At 36.9% G+C, this 20998-nt stretch overlaps 1 protein-coding gene across 2 annotated transcripts in view; it reads right to left on the bottom strand.

Annotated features, from left to right (window-relative positions):
- The window catches only part of Mei4 (meiotic double-stranded break formation protein 4), a 382963-nt gene that overhangs the window by 154535 nt on the left and 207430 nt on the right, over nt 1-20998 (bottom strand). Inside the window, exon 1 of one of the 2 annotated variants that reach the window (XM_005073696.4) lies at nt 5143-5365. The exons of the other annotated variant lie outside the window; for it this stretch is intronic. The gene's annotated coding sequence lies outside the window, so the exon portion shown is untranslated. Of the gene's footprint in view, nt 1-5142; nt 5366-20998 lie in introns of those variants that run through there. 2 annotated transcript variants of the gene reach the window in all.

The following is a 20998-nucleotide window of genomic DNA, read 5'->3' as shown; positions in this document are numbered from 1 at the left end:
TACTGGGAGAAATTCACAAATCTAATGTTTTCTTTCACTCATCTTCTCTGAATTTGCTCTCTGAACTAAGTATTCAAAGGCAACATCTGTTCTGCCCCAAATGGTAGTATTTTAGAGACTTGTCACATAACCTGGAAATCAAATGTAGAATATCATAGCCTACCCAAGGTAATCTTCTACCAGATAAAAATGCTAGTAAATACTTTGTTCAACAAATAAGTTTAATTATCTCTTACTTATCAAACACTGTGCTAGAAATGAAGAGATGACAGACAATAAAACTAGTCCTCCTCTGCCTTTATGTAGCATTCAGCTGTCAATCATTCTGATCTGCAATACTCAGTATTCACTAGGAAATCTGAGGTGCTGTTAATGAAAGGTGGGCAAAACATGGCCCACATTGCAGAAGAGAGCATCCCTGTCTCTATAAAACATAAAACCAAAATTAAAAATAAAATTTTCATAATCATTTGGTTATATATAACTGCTGTCGCATTAGACCATCAGAGCTGAGAAGCTGTAATATGTAAGCCTACAAAGCTTTAAATATTGACTCTGGCTTTAAAAATGGTATATTTATATTAAAAGACATATGTTAATATGCTGCAACACACACACACACCTAGAAGCCCTAGTTAAAACCATATCATGAAGAGCGCTGGCAACCTACAAGATCATATTTCTGCTGGTGTCATTTTACTTTCATTTATACTTCCATTGCTAAAACAGGTAACAAAAAAGAATCACATGGATAATATTATCTACTAAAGGCTTTACTCCCTTCAAGTGACGATAACTTTGTCTCAATATTCACCATCTTCTACAACATGGAAGAGCCTCTTTTAAGAGAAGATCCTTATTAAGAAAAGATTCTGAATCACACCAAACCAAATTTGTCAGAGGTGACTTGAGGCTATCTTTTAAATTGAACAATGTAACTGATTGTAAAAGCATTTAGCAAACACTCAGTGCTCTAATGCCAAATCATAGTATCAACAGTAACTTAGCTTCTTTGCAAGATGGGTGCTTATTCCCCCATCACTTGACTCAAAAAGCATTAAAATTTAAAACAGGAAAGGGAAAAAAAGAGATTCTTTCACTAGTTGTTGCCAAAACTTCCTAATAAGAAGTGACAGGCACTGCACTTGCTGTGCTCTCCCCAAAGGATGTTAAAAGACTTAGTCTGTGGTGGCTGTGGTAGATCATCGCTGATCATTCCCCAAACCTTTCATTTCCCCTAATGGGAATAACTGTACCATGAATAAAATTAAATGGCAGCTGAGTTCGCATTCCATCACCATGAAGCAACAATACTAGATTTGAGGAAGAGCTTCACAAAGTGTTGGTTATTTAAAGTCTTCCCAACCCATCCTACCAGCCCAATGGGAAAATACATTGCAAATGCCCAAGAGGGGATACTGAGGTAAGACCCAGGAAGAAGTTGATGGTAAGTGAAGACATGTCACATGGGAGAGGTATAGCTGACCACATTAACAAGGATCTAAGTTTACTCCATGCTTGAAATCATTTTCCTTGATACTCACAGGACATGTTACTTCCCTCTCATGAAGGTGGTCCTAAACTACCTTATTTCCTATCAAGTATCAGAACTGCTCCTGGATCATTTTGTCTAATTAGTTGTTTGATATGTAAATCCCTCTGTAGTGACTAGAGCATAACTAATAGAGGATAGTTACTGAAGACTATAGGTGATTAATACACCAACTGAACAGACAAAAAAAAGCTAGATCCATAGTCACTAAGCTGGAACATAAGAAAATGTAATTATTTAGTGATATGTGCCTCAAAACTAACAGCCAGTATCTTTCTGTCTTTATATAACATAAGCAATGTTCCAAAACTTTGCAGCAATTGCATAGCAAATCCTTATGTCTTCTCCACTAACCATTTTCCCTCTTTAGTTCTTTCCATCTCATCCTCTGCCTGTGGACTCCAGTTCTTTGGATATGACCCAGCAGAGGGTATAATTTAGTGATAGAGCACTTGCCTAATGAGCTCAAGGAATCTGGCTCCATTCCTAACACAAAAAACAAAAACTAATGATAAACTCAAAAACAACATTTCTGCCTTCCCTTTCATCCCTCCAATCCCTCACATATACCCCTCCCCACTTTCCTTCAAATTTAGGGACCCTTTTTTCCACTAATTGTTATGGTATGCACCAATGTACATACATATATATTCCTAAATATGTAACTAGTTCAGTCCATGTGATGTTATTTTTATGTATGTTTTCAGAGCTAGCCATTTGGCCCTGGACAACCAATTGGTGTACTCTTCCCTGGGGAAGATCACCTTTCCCACTCCATAGTTGTCTATACTTCTTTATCTACAGTTGAGACCTCATGGGCTTTTCCCCATCTATTATGGCTTCTGCTTTTCAAACATCATGATCATCAGGTTTCTCTCACCAGTAACAAAGGAAAAAAATACCATCACACGTGAAACTCTGAAAGTGTAAGAGGAAAAATTATCAAAGGTACCTGAAGATATGTACATAGGCAAGTATTTAAAAGAACTGAAGTCATTCACGAAATAAGGTCAACAACATATAATTAGGACATAATGAAATTAATGTTTAGCATAGAAGAGTACAGTTAATAGAGTAAAGCAAGCCTACAGAAAGGATTAATATCAAGAATATATATAAAGAATACAAAAAGTTAAACAAGAAATCAAACAACTCAATCAATAAATAGGCTAATGAAAAAATAGACAATTCTCAAAAGATGAAATGCAAATAGTCTACAAACATGCCCTTACTAGCCATCCAAGAAATACAAATCAAAACATTATACAATCTGAGCAAGTTGAATTATATACATACACATATACATATGTATATATAACAACAATTAAAGGAGGCCATACATTTGAATAAAAACAAAGTGAAGGGTATATATGGGGGATGATGAAGAGAGGAAATTCTATAAAGTGGGGAAATAATGGAATTATATTGCAATCTCAAACAAGTTCTAAAAGATTTTTAAAAACTATGGTGAAACTCTATTTCTATCTACTATAGAATGATAATCACAAAAAAAAAAACCCAGAAAGTGCTGTTATGGACAAAAGGAGGTTTATACACTGTTGGTAGAATGTGAACTACTCCAGCCACTATGGAAGTCAAAGTGGAAGTTTCTCCAGAAACTAAATAGAAATCTTCTATATGTCCTAGTTATATCATTCCTGGGTATTTATTCAACTGGCTTACATCAAGCTATCACAAAAATGCATGCGCATGGGCGATACTGAAGTTCGGTTCACACTAACCAACTATGGGACCAATGAAGCCTTCACAACCGAGGAAGTGATAAGGAAAATGTGTTACATGTACACAGTGATGAGAGTCATGTCCTTTGCTGGAAAAACTGATACATCTGGACATGATCATTTTAAGGCAATTAAGTTACAAAAATATTTACAATTATTATTTTTTAAATATAGAAACTTGCCTCTGGATTTGTTAGTGATACCTCCCTGATCATATCCCAGTATCTAAAAACTTTCCCACCACTTCTTCAACTAATTAACGTATTTTACTTTGTTAACCCTTCAGCATTCTAACTCTCAACTCCTCCTAATCATTCTCCACAATACAGTCATTAAGTATGATAACCTCACTAATACTTGAAATGCTTTGAGTTAATTTAGCTGCCTATTAAATTGACCTCTGACTTTTGGCTTCAAGTGTCTTCATACAGCAGAAATTAACAAATACATGCCATACATATATCCTATGAAAGCTAAAATACACTAAGCTTCAAATTTCCTTTGATACCAAACCATCGTATACATTAATATTATGCAAATTTTAATAATGACCCCATGTTACTGATTTTAAGTATCTGATTTCAAATATTGATATGCCCATTGTCACTCAAAAAAATTTTAAAAAATACTCAAAGTCACAGATTTGTGCTCCTGGTCTTCATTCTCATATTTTACATCTAAATAGGTCATTTCTGTGATCCACTGACAAGCCTGAAAATCATCTGGCTGACACATGCTTATACGAAAACATTGTGTTCGATCTAAACCTCTTCCAAAAGCTGTAACAAAACAAAGTAAAAAATGGATGGTAACTCATGAATCTCATCACTGTAGTCACCAGATACACTGAAAATCTCATAATTTTAAGTAAGAAAAAAATAATATACAACAAAATATCAGGATGTATGTGAAGAAATTGATACAAACATTGCAATTGAAAATGGCCTGATATGTTTAGACTTGGTGGCTCACACTATAATCCCAGCATTTGAGAGTCTGAGGCATCTGGATTGTCCTGAGATTTGACAAAGGGGTGTCAGGCTGGCCTACAGAGTGAGGCCTGGCCTCAAAAATCCAAAATATTTGGAAAAATTCAGTTGATAAAGACTCCGAATTCTTCTCACAATATGTGTATTTTGTGACTATCAAAGTATCAATTTGTTGTCTACAGTTCCTGATAGAATTCAAATCCTAAATATATAACTGCAGACTATAAAGCTATTCAAGGCTTTACCTAACTCAATACAAATTACTTATTTTATGCTTCTTTGGACATTCCAAACTCACCAAACCCTCACTAGTTCCTTCTTGGGTAATGTGGACTCCAATCCTGGCCCAGTTCCTCAGATAGGGTACCTAACCCTCCATAACCTGGTTTTTCTCCAACAGGTGGGTCTTATCCACATGCTAGTCAGATCTTTGAGACATGAGACCCCAACTGCCCCACCGTGAACATCCTTATCACTTCCTGTAGTTCTCCCGGCTAGCCAATTCCCAAATCAAAGATCCAATCAACAAAAATGTCCTCTTCTCCAGGAAGCCTCAGAAACATTACTGAGGGTCAAGTCAAGCTTGCACACACTCAAAGGTGTAAAACACACACACCACAGAGCACACGCTTTGCCTGCCAAAGTTTCTGAAGTTGCAAATGCAATCTACTTAATCAGTTAAAGACCTGCTGGGCAGAGGGGATGGATCTCTTTGAGTTCGAGGCTTGCCTGGTCTACACCATGAGTTCCAGAACAGCCAAGATTGTTAGAGAGAAACTCTGTCCTAAAAAAAAAAAAAAAAAAACAAAAATGAAAAATAAAAGAAGAAAGACCTAACCCCGTGGATGACGAGACCTACCTCCTACAAGGGCGCGATACAGAACCCCAAGCCACAGCACCAAGAGAGCATGCGTTTCCTGAGGGGACCAGAGGCCTGAGAGAACAGGGCAGGCTGGCGCTTCACAAATCTAGGGCTCCTGAGCAGGAAGGACGCCCTCAGGCGGCGGGGGAAGCGCGGGACCAGTGCTCCGAGCCATGCAAGCGGATGCGACGGCTGCCCGCAGGTAGGCGCCAGAGCCCAGAGCCACTCCGCCCCGCTCCTTTCTTCCCCTGTCAATCAACAGGGAGGCGGGCCGAGACCACAAGTCCCAGAAGCCCCTGCGCTAACCACCTCGGAAGGGCTCGGGCCAGCTCGGGCGAGCTCGGGTGGGCTCAGCTGAGGCTCGCAAAGGGTTTGGCGGGAACAGGCAGGAGTTTCCTGCATCCTGGCGCCTGCTGCGAGGTTCCACAATTGTCTACTTCCTCAAGCTAAGAGAGGCAGATGCCCTTGCTGGTTTCTAAAGAGAGCCCCACGGGGCCTGCTAGCCTAAAAGACTTGAGCCTTGAGTTAAAAATCTCTGGAAAGCTTATGTTCTGCTGACTCCTGTTCTACATGAGCACAGTCAGGAAAATGGATTGTCTGGTTTTGTTTGTTTGCTTGTTTCCAAAAGATGTTTTGAAAACTTTGCTTCCTGCAGGTGAATGTAATTATTCTACAGCTATGTTTCTCATTTGTCCACCTGTCATGGTATTTTAATGCGAATTTTTAATTTACTTTTGCCTCAAATACTGAAACCCCTCGTATATTACAATGCAAAATAGACTCTAAGCATCCTCAAGGCATTTCTGTAGTCGTTAGTAACAAAGAGCTTCATTGCTAATAGGTAGAAGTTTCGACAACTGTATAGTTTAAATTACCAAATATTATAACTAAGGGTCTGCCCAACTCATTCTCCTACATAGATGACCCAATTAAGACATACAGTTACATCCAGTCAGCTGTAAATGTCTTGGAGATGTTAAGCTTCGTTTTTCTATAATGTGCTCATTTAAGAAAGTCAATAATTTTGAATATAATGTAATTTGTTTAATATGGTTTTTCATTAATCTTGCAACAGTCATTTTCATGTAAACTAAAATTGAATTATCTTGAACTCCAGTTAATGAACAATAAATTAATGTTTTACTGTATTTGCTGCTCTTCTTTGAGAAATGGAAAATCTAATCATCTAAGTTCATTTCAGAGATAATCGAGAGTCAAGTAGGAGCTGTATGGAAAAGCTGCCTTGTGTTGCTGAATATATGCCACTCTATTTCAATTACACTCATGCATTTGTTGAGCAAATTGAACTGGTATGTGACAGACACTGGGTGAGGCCTGATTACAGCCCTATGCAAGACAGAGCACTCAGTCTAATAACTAAAACAAATGGGTAACAATTACCAAAAACAGCACAGTCACTGAAATTCTGCAGAAAAGTTCAGACTTGGTTTCAACAGAATCTTCCTCTTTGACATCTAAATTTAGAGACTCACTAACTAACTTCGATAACCTCAGCAGTTTTCTCTGAACATCTTCAGATGCAGTGGTTAGAGATATTTTAGAACTACATAGCTGAAAAACAATTCAAGAAAATTATGCAAGTTTTTGACTCACTCGTTACTAATGAAATACAAAATGGTCAATCAATACATGCTTATTGAATAAAGTAATGGGTTCCCCAGTCATGTTTTACCATTTAATTCTAAGCATTTTTTAGAGACTCCTGTTTTAATGTAACAGTCTGATAATGAGGCTGTGATTAACCCACTTTTCTAAAGGATTTGATCAATCGATCGATAGATACATAATAGATGACAGATAGATAGATGATAGATAGATGATTGATAAAAGTGAAATGACAAAGTTTATCAAAAGTGAAAAACATGTAGGCATACACACAGAAAGAGCAAACACACAGAGAAAGACATGCCATAAACTGGGAAGTGGACTTGGGAACCAGAATCTCATTTTCCCCCATAAAGCTGGGTAGCCTGAGATGGTTCCTCCTCCTCTCATTTCCTACTGGTCATCTTAGGAAAAGAAGGGGACGGTCATTGGACCAAAACTTATAGTATGCTCAGGGGCAGCCTTGAATGTATATGACCACCCTGAACAGGTCAAGCGGGAATGTTGCTGGCAGGAGAAAAAGCCTGCCAGGACTTTGTCAAGAATGTGATGAATGAAGCCGGGTGTTGGTGGCACACGCCTTTAATTCCAGCACTCGGGAGTTCGAGGCCAGCCTGATCTACAGAGTGAGTTCCAGGACAGCCTCCAAAGCCACAGAGAAACCTTGTCTCGAAAAACCAAAAAAAAAAAAAAAAAAAAAAAAAAAAAGAATGTGATGAATGAGCTGGAAAGTTGTCATCTTATTAATGATGAGTAGCCCCACTTCCTTTTGGTCTGCCTACCAAGGACCTCCATATCCTGTTTCTCAGAATCTTTGTATAAATTTCTAGTATCCAAATAAAATCAAATGAAGATAGTTTTACAGAAGGGGATAGCCTTAGGTGATGAGACTACTACCTTATTAGTTATTTAAACCAAATGTAAGTGTGTGTGTAAACTGAGTACAAAATCGCAATCAAGGGGCCAATGTGATGGCTCAACCAGTAAAGTTGTTTCCCTCTGAGCTGCCTCACAACCGGAGTTCAGGATTGGTTCAGAGTTGTACTCTGCCTCCATACATGTGATGTGGCACAAGTGTGAACATATATACACACAGAAATAACTAAAAGTATGTAGTCAATGAGCAAATTAACTATAAGATGGCTAGCTTAACCACAAACAACAGAATAACTGATAAAATATCAAGGGAAATGTGGATTGTTCTCTAAGGATGTTGCAAAGCTTTATGGGTTTTTTCCTTTTGTTTTGTTTTGGTTTGGTTTTGGTTTTTCAAGACACAGTTTCTCTGTATTGTTTTGGAGCCTGTCCTGGAACTTGCTCGGTAGACCAGACTGGTCTACAACTCACAGATATCAGCCTGCTTCTGCCTCCCGAGTGCTGGGATTACAGTTTTTGTAAAAGGGAAAAAACCTGTAGGCTGGGAATTCAGTGACTGAATTATAGAGCAGAGTGCAGTTGGCTAATATGTTTGAGATCAAGGGCTCAATTTATAGCACTGGAAACAAAGAAAGCAAAATAAAAATCAAACAGTTTGTAGTGTGTCACAATAAGCAATTATGAAAACAGTAACAAAGCTTATCTTTCACAAAGCAGAGGCTCACAAAGGAATTGGTGACTCTGTTTAATTCAATAGTTCAAGAAACTTTTATATAAATACTAAATATGGTAAGAAAGTTATTATTCTCAATGATTTTGCAGTCTAGTGTCATTTTTTACCAGCAAGCATCATCAATATCTTAGGGCTTCCTTTGCTGTGATGAAGCCCTGTGACTGAAAGAGACTTGAAGAGAAACTAATTTATTTTGCTTATACTTCTGTACCACAGTTCATCATCGAAAGAAGTAAGACAGGAACCCAAACAGGGCAGGAACCTGGAGGTCGGAGCTGATGCAGAGGCCATCAAGAGTGCTGCTTATTGATTTGCCCTAATGGCTTGCTCAGTTGGCTTTCTTATACATGTAAAGAGAAGCTTTTTCCTTGTTAGCCGCTTTGGTATATCACCCGCCAGTCACCTGGGCTCTGCCGCGTTGTAGTCCCCAAATAACACACAAGATGCTGTTGGCCTTGCTTGTTTCTTACTGGCTAGCTCTGACTTAAGTAATTACCCCATAATTGTTAATCTAAGTATTTCTCTTACCGGAGAATAGTTCCGGGCTTCCTACCCCATGGCGTTACATCTTGACTCTCCTGTGTTTCTCCTTCCCAGAGTCCTTCTGGACTCCTAGCCCCACCTATCTTAGTTCCCTATTGGCCCAACAGTGCTTTATTGACATATATATATAGGACTTTCCCCATCACTTATAAAACCCAGAACCACCAGCCCAGGGATGACCCCACCCACATCATCAATCACTTAGTAAGAAAATGTTCTACAGGCTTCCCTACTGCTCAGTTTCTGGAAGCATTTTCACAATTGTGGTTCCTCTTCTCAAGTGACCCCAGCTTATGTTAAGTTGGTATAAAACTAGCCAGTAAAGGTTTTAAAAAGCAAATACTAAACACACTTTCTATGTCCTGCAATCATGGACTGCTTGATGCAGTATTCCTGATAAAATTTTATGAGACAAATATTGTCTTTAATCTTCATTTTGTAATGAGGAAACTGACTCAAAATGTAGCCATCTAAGGACATTCAGCTTGCTGATAGTGAGGTTATAATATTAATCTTATTCTCTTTTCTCAAGGTCCATACACTAGACACATGCACTGTAGCACATCCAGGAAGAGCTAAGCATTCTCTAGTTACTGACCACTAACACAGCTTTCCAAGATTCCTGTTCAGGATTGCATTACCTTAGAATTGTCTTAATGATTGTACTTAAACAGATAACTCGACAATTCTTCATTTCCGTTTATCAATCTCTTGGCTAGGTTTCCATCTAATGACTTTCATGCATGCTTCATCTGGACAAGCCCTTAGCAGGCCTGAGTATGGCAAACATATCTCCATCTTTAACAGGTTTTGCCTTTCACTCTTCTCCCCTACTCTCTCTACTTTGCTCAACCATTAGATTGTACTCCTAAAGCAAGCCACCAAGATCTATTCTCGTATTTGGCAATTTTTTCCTCCAAGTTCCCACTATCAAAGTGCCCTCCAGGGCAAATATCCTTTACCCCTCATCCTTGTTCCTTTTCTCTTTTCTCTCATCCTGTACTTACAGTCTTTGTCTCTTATTCCTGTCCTTTGTCCCTCTGGGGCAAATAAATCTTTGTGCTGGGAACTTGGTCTTGGGTGTCTCTGTGGATTCCAGTTGTTTCAAGTCCTATGCTCATTAAATGTTTCTTTTCATAGGAACTTCAATAAGATGTTAAGATGCTTCAACTTGAAGGTTTTGTCTTGTATTTTGATTTTTGGGGGTAGAACTCTGGATTTGTGTGTGTGCATGTGTGCGTGGGTTAGATCATAACATGAAAGGGGGCCATGAGACCGGAAGAAATATATATATATATTTGATTTTTCAAGACAGGGTTTCCTCTGTGGATTTGGAGGCTGTCCTGGAACTAGCTCTTGTAGACCAGGCTGGTCTGGAACTCACAGAGATCCACCTGCCTCTGTCTCCCAAGTGCTGGGATTAAAGGCATGCCCCCCACAGAAGAAGTATTTTTAAACTGAAATAGAATTACATCACTTTCCCTCCTCCAGGCCTTCCCAGGTACCCTCTCTCTAAACCCTCCAATGCTTTCCCCCAATCTCAAGTTGATAGCACCTTTTTCTTGAATATTACTACATGAACATTTAACATATATAATAAATAACATATAACATTTATGTATACAAATAAAGTCATGTATATGTGTGCAAATATATAAATACAACCTGCTGATTCTGATTTTGTTGTTCATATGTATATAGTTTTTGGGCTGACTACTCTGCTTTGGACAAGCAATAAGGGGCTGATGTACCAGGAAAGAAGTAATCTAAAGGGGAGAATGAGAGTAGTAGAATTCATGTGACATGAAGAAAAAAGGCAAATTATTGGGGGGGGAGAATTAACAAGAAGGAGCAAAGGAATAGAGGGGAATGGAAAAAATAAAAAAAATCAGAGAATATATTAAAATACCATAATGGAATTCATTATATGATAATCAGAAAAACTATTAGAAAACATACCCCAGCGAAAGAGTTTAGTGGCAAAGTTGGTATATGAAAACACCACACTCTTTTTCAGGGCTCTGTAAGCCATATCTCAGGTAAACATTACAACTTTATCAATTAAACATATTTCCTTATATTATCTTGCAGGAAGACTGGAGTTCAATCCTAAACACCACACACAAAAATAAAAGAAAATGGAAAAAAAAGATATGACTTTGTTTACTCTCTATTATTAAATCTCAGAGGTTATTTGGACATTTAAAGAAGCTAAGTTAATGTTTCAGCCTGTGTCAAAAACTGCTCTCTCTGAGGGTTTCTGGGCTTGATTTGAATTTCTCCAAGGGAAACAAAACCCTACTCCGACTGCAACTCACACTGATACTACATGACTTTGATTTAACACAGAAGATCTAATTCTCATTTAAACACATCTTTATTTTGAAGTTTTTAAAATTACAATCACATTTCTCCTGTCTCTTCCTCGAAAATGTTGAGGTGGTCAGGATATCTTCAGGCTCTACTTTTATCCATCTTCAGGGATAAGTGAAATACAATGTTATGAAATGACAAACTGAAAACTAACTGCACTCCCAAACCGTTTTCTTCTGCATTCACATTAGCCAGAATTCATTTGTGTGAGTTCTTCCAAATGACATTATGTAGAGTTGTTCATTTGATCACAGTGGTACAGACATTTTCTTTTGCATTTACATTACATAAAGCTATAAACATCTGTTGGTCTCATTGCTAACAGAGAGCTGGAAAAATAGGCCATTTCTGCTCCCACCAAAAGAAGCGGTATCCAGGGAAAGGGAGTGGATTTGGTTTCTGAGTGCCTGGGATTTAATCTAGATTCTGTCCTCTAGTGTATTGTCACTCTGTGAAACATTACTTTTCTGTAAAGTCTGTAAAAGACTTGGGCAAGATGTCCATGGACTTTCTCTTTGCTAGGAAATTCTAATCCTACTCCCAACCACTTCACTGGTTTTCAACTTTTCAAACTTTTGTATTACAATTATTGTTTTATTACTTCTAAAATATCACCAAATAGCATCTGTTTATTTGCTTATTTATTTTTTATTTTTAATATGAGGGGCTGCACTGGGCAAAGGCCTAAGCAGAATCACAAGAAAGCCTCGCAGTGTGCTTCTGGCTCTGCCTGGGTGGGGGAAGGGTCAACTTTCTAATGTAAATTAATCTTCCTTTAAGACCCCTACATTCACCATTATTTTTGTTTTTAAATGACATATATGTACATATAAGGAGAAAATTAACTGTATAATGCTGATTGTGTTGCCTGGGAGTTAAACGAGTCTAGGTTGCTACTAATTTTTACTTATATTGATACATCATTGGCAAAACCCCAGGCTACCTTAGTTGCTCTGGATATTACAATATAAAAGTTACACATGATAGGCCTTTGGAAAAAACTGTATGAGTTTCTTCAAGGCTGTGATTTGTTAATATGGATTATCAGCCATCAGGAAGGCAAGCCTCTGTGTATGACCGACCACCGAAGGGTTATCTAGATAAGGCTATAGCCTCAGTGGGAAGCAGCATTATTTATTCCATTGGACAAGGTCAGGGACTGAATTAAAAGGACAAAGCAAATGGGGCAGTCGCATTCTTCATTCTTTGCTTTCTCATCATGATTACAGTGTGGCCAGCTACCTTCTACTTCTGCCTCCAGGACTTACTTCCCTTCCATGGCACTGTACTGTCAAACTGCGAGCCAAAACCCTTTCATCCCAGCATTGCTTTTATGAGGTATTTTGTCACAGCAGTCACACAAGTAACTAATACAGTGACCCATATGAAGGAAGAAAGGATGGAAGGACCAGACAAATTGACAGACGGAAGGAAGGAAGGAAGGAAGGAAGGAAGGAAGGAAGGAAGGAAGGAAGGAAGGAAGGAATGAGAGTTGTGGGAAGAACACAAGTGAGTTAAGAAGCATTACAGTGCTGCTTGTGCTTTAACAATTGTCAATGCTGGGTAGCCTAGATAACATAGAGTCAATACCAGATTCACTTGCAGACAGAATGTTAGTCACTCTGGGAAAGAGGAATTGTTAAAAACTGAAGATGAGCAGGCCTTTGAAGAGAACATGCCGGGTTCTGCCTCCAACCCTAATGAGACCTAGTACACTCGAGTGCATGCTAAAGATGTATCTTCAGCAATTTCAAATTTCATTTTTTGAGAGAGAGAAATAGTTTGAGCCATGCTGTTGGAGGATCATGTCTGAGTCTTCATCTTCTTAACCTGTAGTATCATGTCTGAGACCTACAACTCCCTGATGTTAGTTATTGCCCCTAATTATTTACTGTGGAGTGATTTGGAACCTTGTATGCTCATTAGAAATTACAGTGTTTTAAAATTCCAGTTTTTATCTATCCTTTCAAGTTATTCTCTTTAGGCCAAAAAATCAGTAGCTTTTTTCATGAATAATAATTCATTTCAAAAGTTGGAATGGAATGTCTGGTACTATATCTTCAAATAACGAAATCTCTTTGTCCTCCATGATTTCACCATTTGATCAGCTTTTGGAAATGCTGCTCTCTTGAGAACTGCTTTTTACACTGATGCTTGTTCCAGATAAACAAATGTTAAAATCACAGCTGGAGGTGAGTGTTTGCCTTGATGGCAAACTCATCAGCAGCATATTGTCTTCATCTTTTTCTTGCTTCTGCCTTCAAATCTGTCCTGCCCTGAATCCCTCTCTTTTGTTTGTTTTGTGTGTCTTGATAGGGCTTATTAATGGAACAGATGCAGCAACACTATGGAAACACACTCCATGCACTAAAGCTTCATTTATAAACTGTTCTTTTTACAACTTTGTAGAACTGCAATGTCTCCTTGTACTAGCGAATGAAGCCTCTCATATCCGTAATGATCTTTACAGTTCTGAGTGACATGGGTACCAGCCAGGCCTCTCTATTCCTTATCACCCAATTTTATTTCAGCACCTCTGCAAAGGAAAGAACTAACAGGAAACCATAAATTGAAATATTTTATGCTGGTATCTTGGAAATAAATGACTAAGAATATTCGGGAAACTACTTTTCTAATCAAATCTGTGGAAATACTAAATCGTAGAATGTATTGCTCCAAGCTGATGGTTTTTTCCTTTTAAAACATGTAATATCTATTTAAAATATTTAGATTATGAAAATTTATTCCTCAAATAAAGTTAAGAAAGCCAGTAGATCTTTTGGTGATGAATTACAAGAAAGAGAGGTGGAGATTGAAAAAGGTGGTAGAATACTAACAATGTTAAGGACAACTTTTTACCTTTGTTGATTTTATTAATCCCTGTCCAGATGTGTTCAGAATGTGAATGTTGTCTTCTACCGGATTAACTATTCATTTCCATGCATGCATTATTTAAGATATATGAAGGTCCTGCAGCCTACACTCAACAGTTAACTCAACTCTGAGTTTATAACTGCATATTTTAGAATCCAGTGAATTCCCTTCAAATACTAGCTGACCAAGTCATCTTGGGAAAATAAACTAGTGTCTCCCAGTCTTAAGGTTCATAGATGGAAGATGAAAAATGCAGTAGGACTGATATGAACATTAAATGAGCATATTCCCATAAGCTTATAACAACACGTTTGGCAAATGGGAAAGATATTCATTGCCACTGAATATCAGTCAGACATGTCCTCTTGCTACTTACAGCTCTCAACAGAGTGACTGTAGTCCCAGTAAAGCTGTCAGGGGTATGTAAACACGCATTCAGCACAGTATACAGTCGTTAGAGAGGAAGTAGATAGAATCATTCCTATTTGTAGATTCTGTGTGATTATTTATCCATACTTTCCCTGGCAAAGGTATTTAGTAGAAGTTGTTTATTTCCATGAGGGAAAAAATCTTATATTAGAAGTTATGACCTGTGTTATTATTTCTAAAATTAGAATAGGACAATAGTAAAGCAAAGTAGATATAACTGCTCCCTACACCTCCAAAAATTATTGCCAGAAGCATATTATAATTGAACAGAAAAATTGCTATATCAAAAATTCATAGCTCAACATATTAAGGCTTTATATAGCCTAAATAGCTAATTAATTTATTGAGTCAGTCTGAAATATAAAATTATTGAATATGAAATATGATTAGTCATTTATTTTTAATACCAAATTTGATGACATAATTCTCTCATTGGTTTTGCATTATAAATTAAGGCAAAATAGAACAAGGAAAAGTGTTTCTGTTAAAATATAAAAAAGAAGACAAAAATAAATATATGTTTTAGGGTTCTACATTGCTCTTTGTAAACAGCAAATATTTGTTACATTGAATTGAGATATAGAAATGAAGTGCCATATCACTAGAATAGACCGTAAAAAGAGTAAAAGACAAAGACATACTAGGGTCACATCTAATGGTGAGAGGCTAGGGCCAGCAAGACAGCTCCTTAGGTTAAAAGGCTTTGTTAGATAAGCCTAAGGACCTGAGTTAAAGTCCTAGAACCTACAGTGTAAGGACAGAACTGGCTCCCAAAAGCTATTCTCTGGCCACACATGCATCGTGGCAAGAATATGTTCACATGTGGAGATAATAAACTTTAAAAGAAGCTTTTGGAAAACTTCAAAACTAGATGCATATCAGTCTCTTTCTAATCAAGAACTTTGATTAAATTTTAATTAATTTTAGCTAAATTTAAAATAAATACAGTTGCCTTCAGGATACTTGTTTTAACTTAAAAAAATCACTGTGCTACCTTAGGTCATACAGTTTATCCTCTCAGTTTCCACAATGTTTCACGTGTACAATGATGACAACAGTAATGTCCTGTGATGGTGTAAACACTCTGAACACATGGGGGTTTATCAGAGCCACATCCCTTCCCATCACTCATTCAATAAAACTTTCAGAGACTGGTTAAATTGACTCTGTACCCAAGTAGTTCTGATGCTACTGAACCATAAGAAACAATGGACTCCAGAGTTTCATAACTGACATTAAAAAACAGGAGTGGCTTGGTAGCATAAATCAATATTAACAAAGTCAATATGTGTTGAGATCAGAATGTAGAGATTTAATTCTTTTCTAAAAATTAAAAGATATAATAAGTTAAAACCATTTAGATGGAATCAAAAGAAAATAGTATGCAATATATTATAGAGTGTTATTATTTAGGTCTCTCACAATTGAGTAAAAACAAATAAGAAATAATGTTTCCTTGAGTTATTAAAATACCAAAGAAATGGAAATCTACATGTATTCCTTAGGTCTGTCAGTATCAGACATACATAACTTTGTCAATAGGATTTCATTTATAGTTTTCAAAGCCATAAAGAACACAAGTTTCACAGCCAAATATTTGTAGGCCCTTTACATATTTTAATAAAGTTAGTAGTTATACAGACATGTCACTTTCTTCATATTATATGACTTTTCATTCCTACCATACATTCACACTGGCTCATCAAAGGATTTAATAAAAAATCTATGTTATTTACCCATGATCCCCTCTTCACAAAATGGAATGTGAGCAGATGAGTGCAATTCTGTTTGAATCAATTCTAGTTGGCTATTTGTCTGCATGTTAGTATAAGATTGAAAATCCTCATGCAAAATTTATCTATTACATAGAAAAAGAAGCCAAGGATACGAGGAAAAAGTAATTCAGAAAGTATTCGTTTCTAGCCATTTTTTAAATGCCAAGCCAATTTAACGTTCTGGCATTTTCAGTAGTAAATGATACGAATAATAAGTACCCAAATGTTTCTTGATTCTTTTTCTTTGCAGACTAGAATATATTATTGCTGCTGGTACAGCTCCCAGCAAGGTAAGAAAGGATCTATTTAGCCATGGCCTTAAATAGTCACCAATAATAAAGTACACGTTTTATGGAGTCTTACTATGGAGCAAAGCATATAGGGAGACACTTGGAAATGGAAAAATAACACATTATTAGTCTATAGAGATGTGCAAGCATTTAGGAGCCTTTACTGCTCTTGCAAAAGACCTAAGTTAAGTTCCTTTCACCCATTCTGGGCAGCTCAAAACTGCCTGTAACTTCAGCTCTGGGGAAGCCAATCCTTCTTCAGACCTAATGCACACACATAGACATATACATGCATGTAAAATGTATATGTAAAAAAATAAGCAAATCATAAATCATAAAAATGCATTAAAGTTTTGAATTAAGCTAAATGATTCTTTATGATGGCAACTCTATCCTGTCTTTCATAACAAAAATGTTTGATTTTTATGATGTCAGTGTTCAATGATCAATTTTGAGAAATTATTTTTACTATTTCTTCAATTTTTGATATTATAATAAAAGTACATCATCTCCCTTTTTCCTTTCTTCCCTCCAAATCCTTCCATATAACTTACCTTTTCTCTTTAAAATAGTGGTTTCCTTTATCGTTAATTGTTCTTATATTCCTATTTGTCTGAGTGCACACATATATATTCTTAAATGTATAATACATTAAACCATATGTAATGTTACTTGTATGCTTGTTATCTGAGTTATTTCTCTTGCTCTCAGTATTCCTTAATTGCCTGTATTTCTTTGTGTAGTATTCAGGCATCATGGGCTTCCTCACCCCTCCCCCTATACTTAGCCTGTCTCCTTTGTTATCTTTATTCTGTTCGTGATTAGGTAGTGATATTAGTGAGACTTTATGGGTGTAGCTTCTGACACTATTAAGAGATATATTCTAATAGCAAATTCCCAGATCCACTGTCTCTTAGAAACTTCCTGCTTTCTCTTGTGTAATGATTTCTGAACCTTGGTGTGTATTTTAGATGCATCCTTTGGCACTGTGTCTAGAATTCTGCATTTTGATTGGTTGTGGTTTCATGTAATGGTCTTCATCTGTTGCAAAGGAAAGTTTCCTTGATAACTGAGAACTCTGTGTTAAAATGGTGGTTGTAGGTTTTCCTATAAGGACAAAAATTCACTAGCCCTGGGTATTTGGCTAGAGTTCCAGCACCAGGTAAGATTTTCTTGTTGAGAAATTTTGAATACAATTAGAGACATATTTTGAGAAATTCTTTAAGTTCATTCTATCTTAGTGATTTCTTTGAACACAGAGCATAAACATCATAGAAGATTGGGAGCAGTCACTTTTTAATTACTCCTTTTTATGAATCTCTAATGCAATCGTCAAGTCCTATTCTTCATCAAGCTATTGATAATTTTTTTAAGTTTTTAAAATTTTTATTTAAATTAGAAATATGAATGCTTCACATGTAAATCCAAGCTCCCTCTCCCACCCCTCCTCCCTTGTCCCTACACCAGCCGCTCCTCAGCCCCCCACCCAATCCCCACATCATTCTTCAGGGAGGGTGAGTCCCTCCTTGGGGGGATCTCCAAAGTCTGTCATTTCATACAGGGCAGGACCTTGGCCCTTCTCCATGTGGCCAGGCTGAGAGAGCATCCCTCTATTTGGAATGGGCTCCCAAAGGTCATTCATAAACCACGAGAAACACTGATCTAATACCCAAGCCCCCAGTGATTTCTGTGGCCTCCGCACTGAGACTACATTCATGGAGTCTGGATTAGTCCCCTGTTGGCCTCTGAGGCTTCAGTCTGGAATTCAAGAGATGGCTCAGCCATTAAAGGCTAGGCTCACAACCAAAAATATTGGTAAGTTTTTTTTTAATTATGAAGCTGTTGGCCATTTGCTTGGTTTCTTACTGGCTAGCTCTGACTTAAGTATTTAACCCATAATTGTTAATCTAAGTATTTCTCTTACCGGAGGAAATGGTCCAGAACTCTTACTCCTCTGGTCGCCTACATTGTATCTGATTCTGCCTCTCTTTCCTAGAATCCTCCTTGACTCTTAGTCCCACCTATCTTGCTTCCCTATTAGCCAAAAGTGCTTTATTCAACAACAAATAAGAGAGACAGATTTACAGAATGACATCTCCCATCATCTTCTCTTTTTTTGTCTAAATAAAAAGAAAGGTTTTAACTTTAACATAGTCAAATTATATATAACATCAACAGTTATCAAGTAAGACCTATAGTTACAATATAGGGTTCCTGCTTCATGGAGGAGTCTGCCAGACTTTCTGCAGGACACACAAAATGACTGACAGACTGCCAATGCAGATGGACAGTTTGAAATTTCCTGCTTTGCTGAGAAGTCTTCCAGACACATTGTGGTCTATGGGCTGAAGATGGATGCCCAAACGTCACAGTGGAACTTTGGGTGACTGTCCAGGTAGCAAGATGTCTCTGTCAATTCTAGTGTTTATATATTATCCTTCTGAGGTCTTTGATAGTTGATAGTTGAAGACAGTTATAATCAAAGTTTTCCTTAGTTATGATAAAAGATAAGCTACATATAAAACTTGAGACTCACCAAGATAGGATAGAAGATAAAATACTTTCTTTAAATCTTACTAAATGTTAATGGACAAAATATTGATAAAATTTTTAAAAGTCTTTGTATACACATATTTCTAAAATTGAGAAATCCACTTTGTTAGAAACTTGGAATTTTTTTTTCTCCAAACTTGTTTCTCGGTATCTTTATAAATACAGACAAGTGTATAAGAAAGTATAAACTAATTTAAAACTTAAAACAACTTCATAGAGGGTAGAGGATTGGAATTTAATCTGGAAACCTGTTCAACTTGAGTGAGGAGTCAGAAGGAAGTATTTCTGTAGTCTAGTCTATACTAGTTGTATGTCTGTTATGGTAGGAATTACAAAACTACATTAAATAATTACTTCCAGTCCCTTATTTAACGACCACTTCCTAATTATTTTAAAGTAAAAACATATGTCTTTGAAGATGGTGCCCAATACTCTGTGACTTACTTTTAAGAAACTTAAATACGCAGCTTCATGTGTTAGAATAATTTTGATATTCTCTCATTTATTCCTTTTGTTTCTATCCATGACTATAAAAATGAAGTTTTCTCTTTGATAAGAACAAGAGTAAGTGCAGTTTTGAAGAAACTTCTTCCCCAGTTTCAGCAACAGCTCAGAGCCACAGAGTATGTAAGGATAAACTTGAGAAGATAAAGTTCTCTGAAAAGACGTGTCTTTAGGAAGGGCCCTGAAGACTGTCTGACCTTGGCTAAAGTGACTGTGAAAATATGGAATGTTACAGGTCAGCAGTCAAAATTGTCTTGACCTATCTTACTCCTTTTTTGTAGCCATTCACCTCTAAATTGATATAACATCTCTATATTAAGGGAATTCTCAACATATACTGTGAAGCTTATTGACCTCTATTCTCCATCATCCCTGAAATTTAGAATGGGATAAGGTAATATCTGAAATACTCACTAAAACTATTTTCCCATTTTGCTGTAGTTTGTTTACCTAATGGTCCTACCAATGCATGTCAAAAATATTGATTTATGAGTTTTTCTGTGGTTATAAATGTTAATGCAACCTCTTCCATAGTGAAATGTATCATTTAAACTAACTTGAACCAATGTTTCTAGAATATGGTCACCCATATTTATCTCATGATAAATTATTTTATTATTTCCTTCATGAAGAGCTCTTACTTTGCTTTGACATTTATTTCACTGAAACAATATGACTACCTAGACATGAGCTGAATAAGGACAAGAATAATAGATGTGCCAAACAGGTGTAGGAAAGACCTCAAGGATTCAACCCTACACAAAAAATCTACAGGTAGCTAAAGAATGCTGTGAGTGGGAGAAAAAATCCTCCACAATGTACATTTCCACTCTGGAATATTAGTCAGCTGTTAAAAATGGTATCCTGAAATTTACAGGTAAAGTATGAAACTAGAAAAATAATCCTGAGTGAGGTAATGTGGTGATATCTTGCTTGTACAAGGTCAAAAAATGGAGCTTGCCACTAGCTAACCATAGAGGTCTGGATGTTTGTACAGACACACAGAAAGTGAAGTAGCTGAGTGGAAACAGGATATAAGCAGGGAGAAACAGGAAATAGATCTCTTCTCTTCTAAGACTCTAAAGAGGTAAGGTGGGGCATTGGTTTGCTCCTCTCTGATTTCTCAGCATTTTTCTCTATATCTAACTCCAGGTTTTTATTACTTAGACCAATTAAAAACTGCATTTGCTAGGTAACCTAGACCCAGAAAGACAAATATGGTATGTGCTAAATTATATTTGGATATTAGCTGTTAAATAGATGATAAACAAGTTACA

The sequence above is a fragment of the Mesocricetus auratus genome, unplaced genomic scaffold, assembly GCF_017639785.1.
Source record: "Mesocricetus auratus isolate SY011 unplaced genomic scaffold, BCM_Maur_2.0 Super-Scaffold_100691, whole genome shotgun sequence".
NCBI lineage: Eukaryota > Metazoa > Chordata > Mammalia > Rodentia > Cricetidae > Mesocricetus > Mesocricetus auratus.
This window is presented reverse-complemented; position numbering and strand designations above follow the sequence as displayed.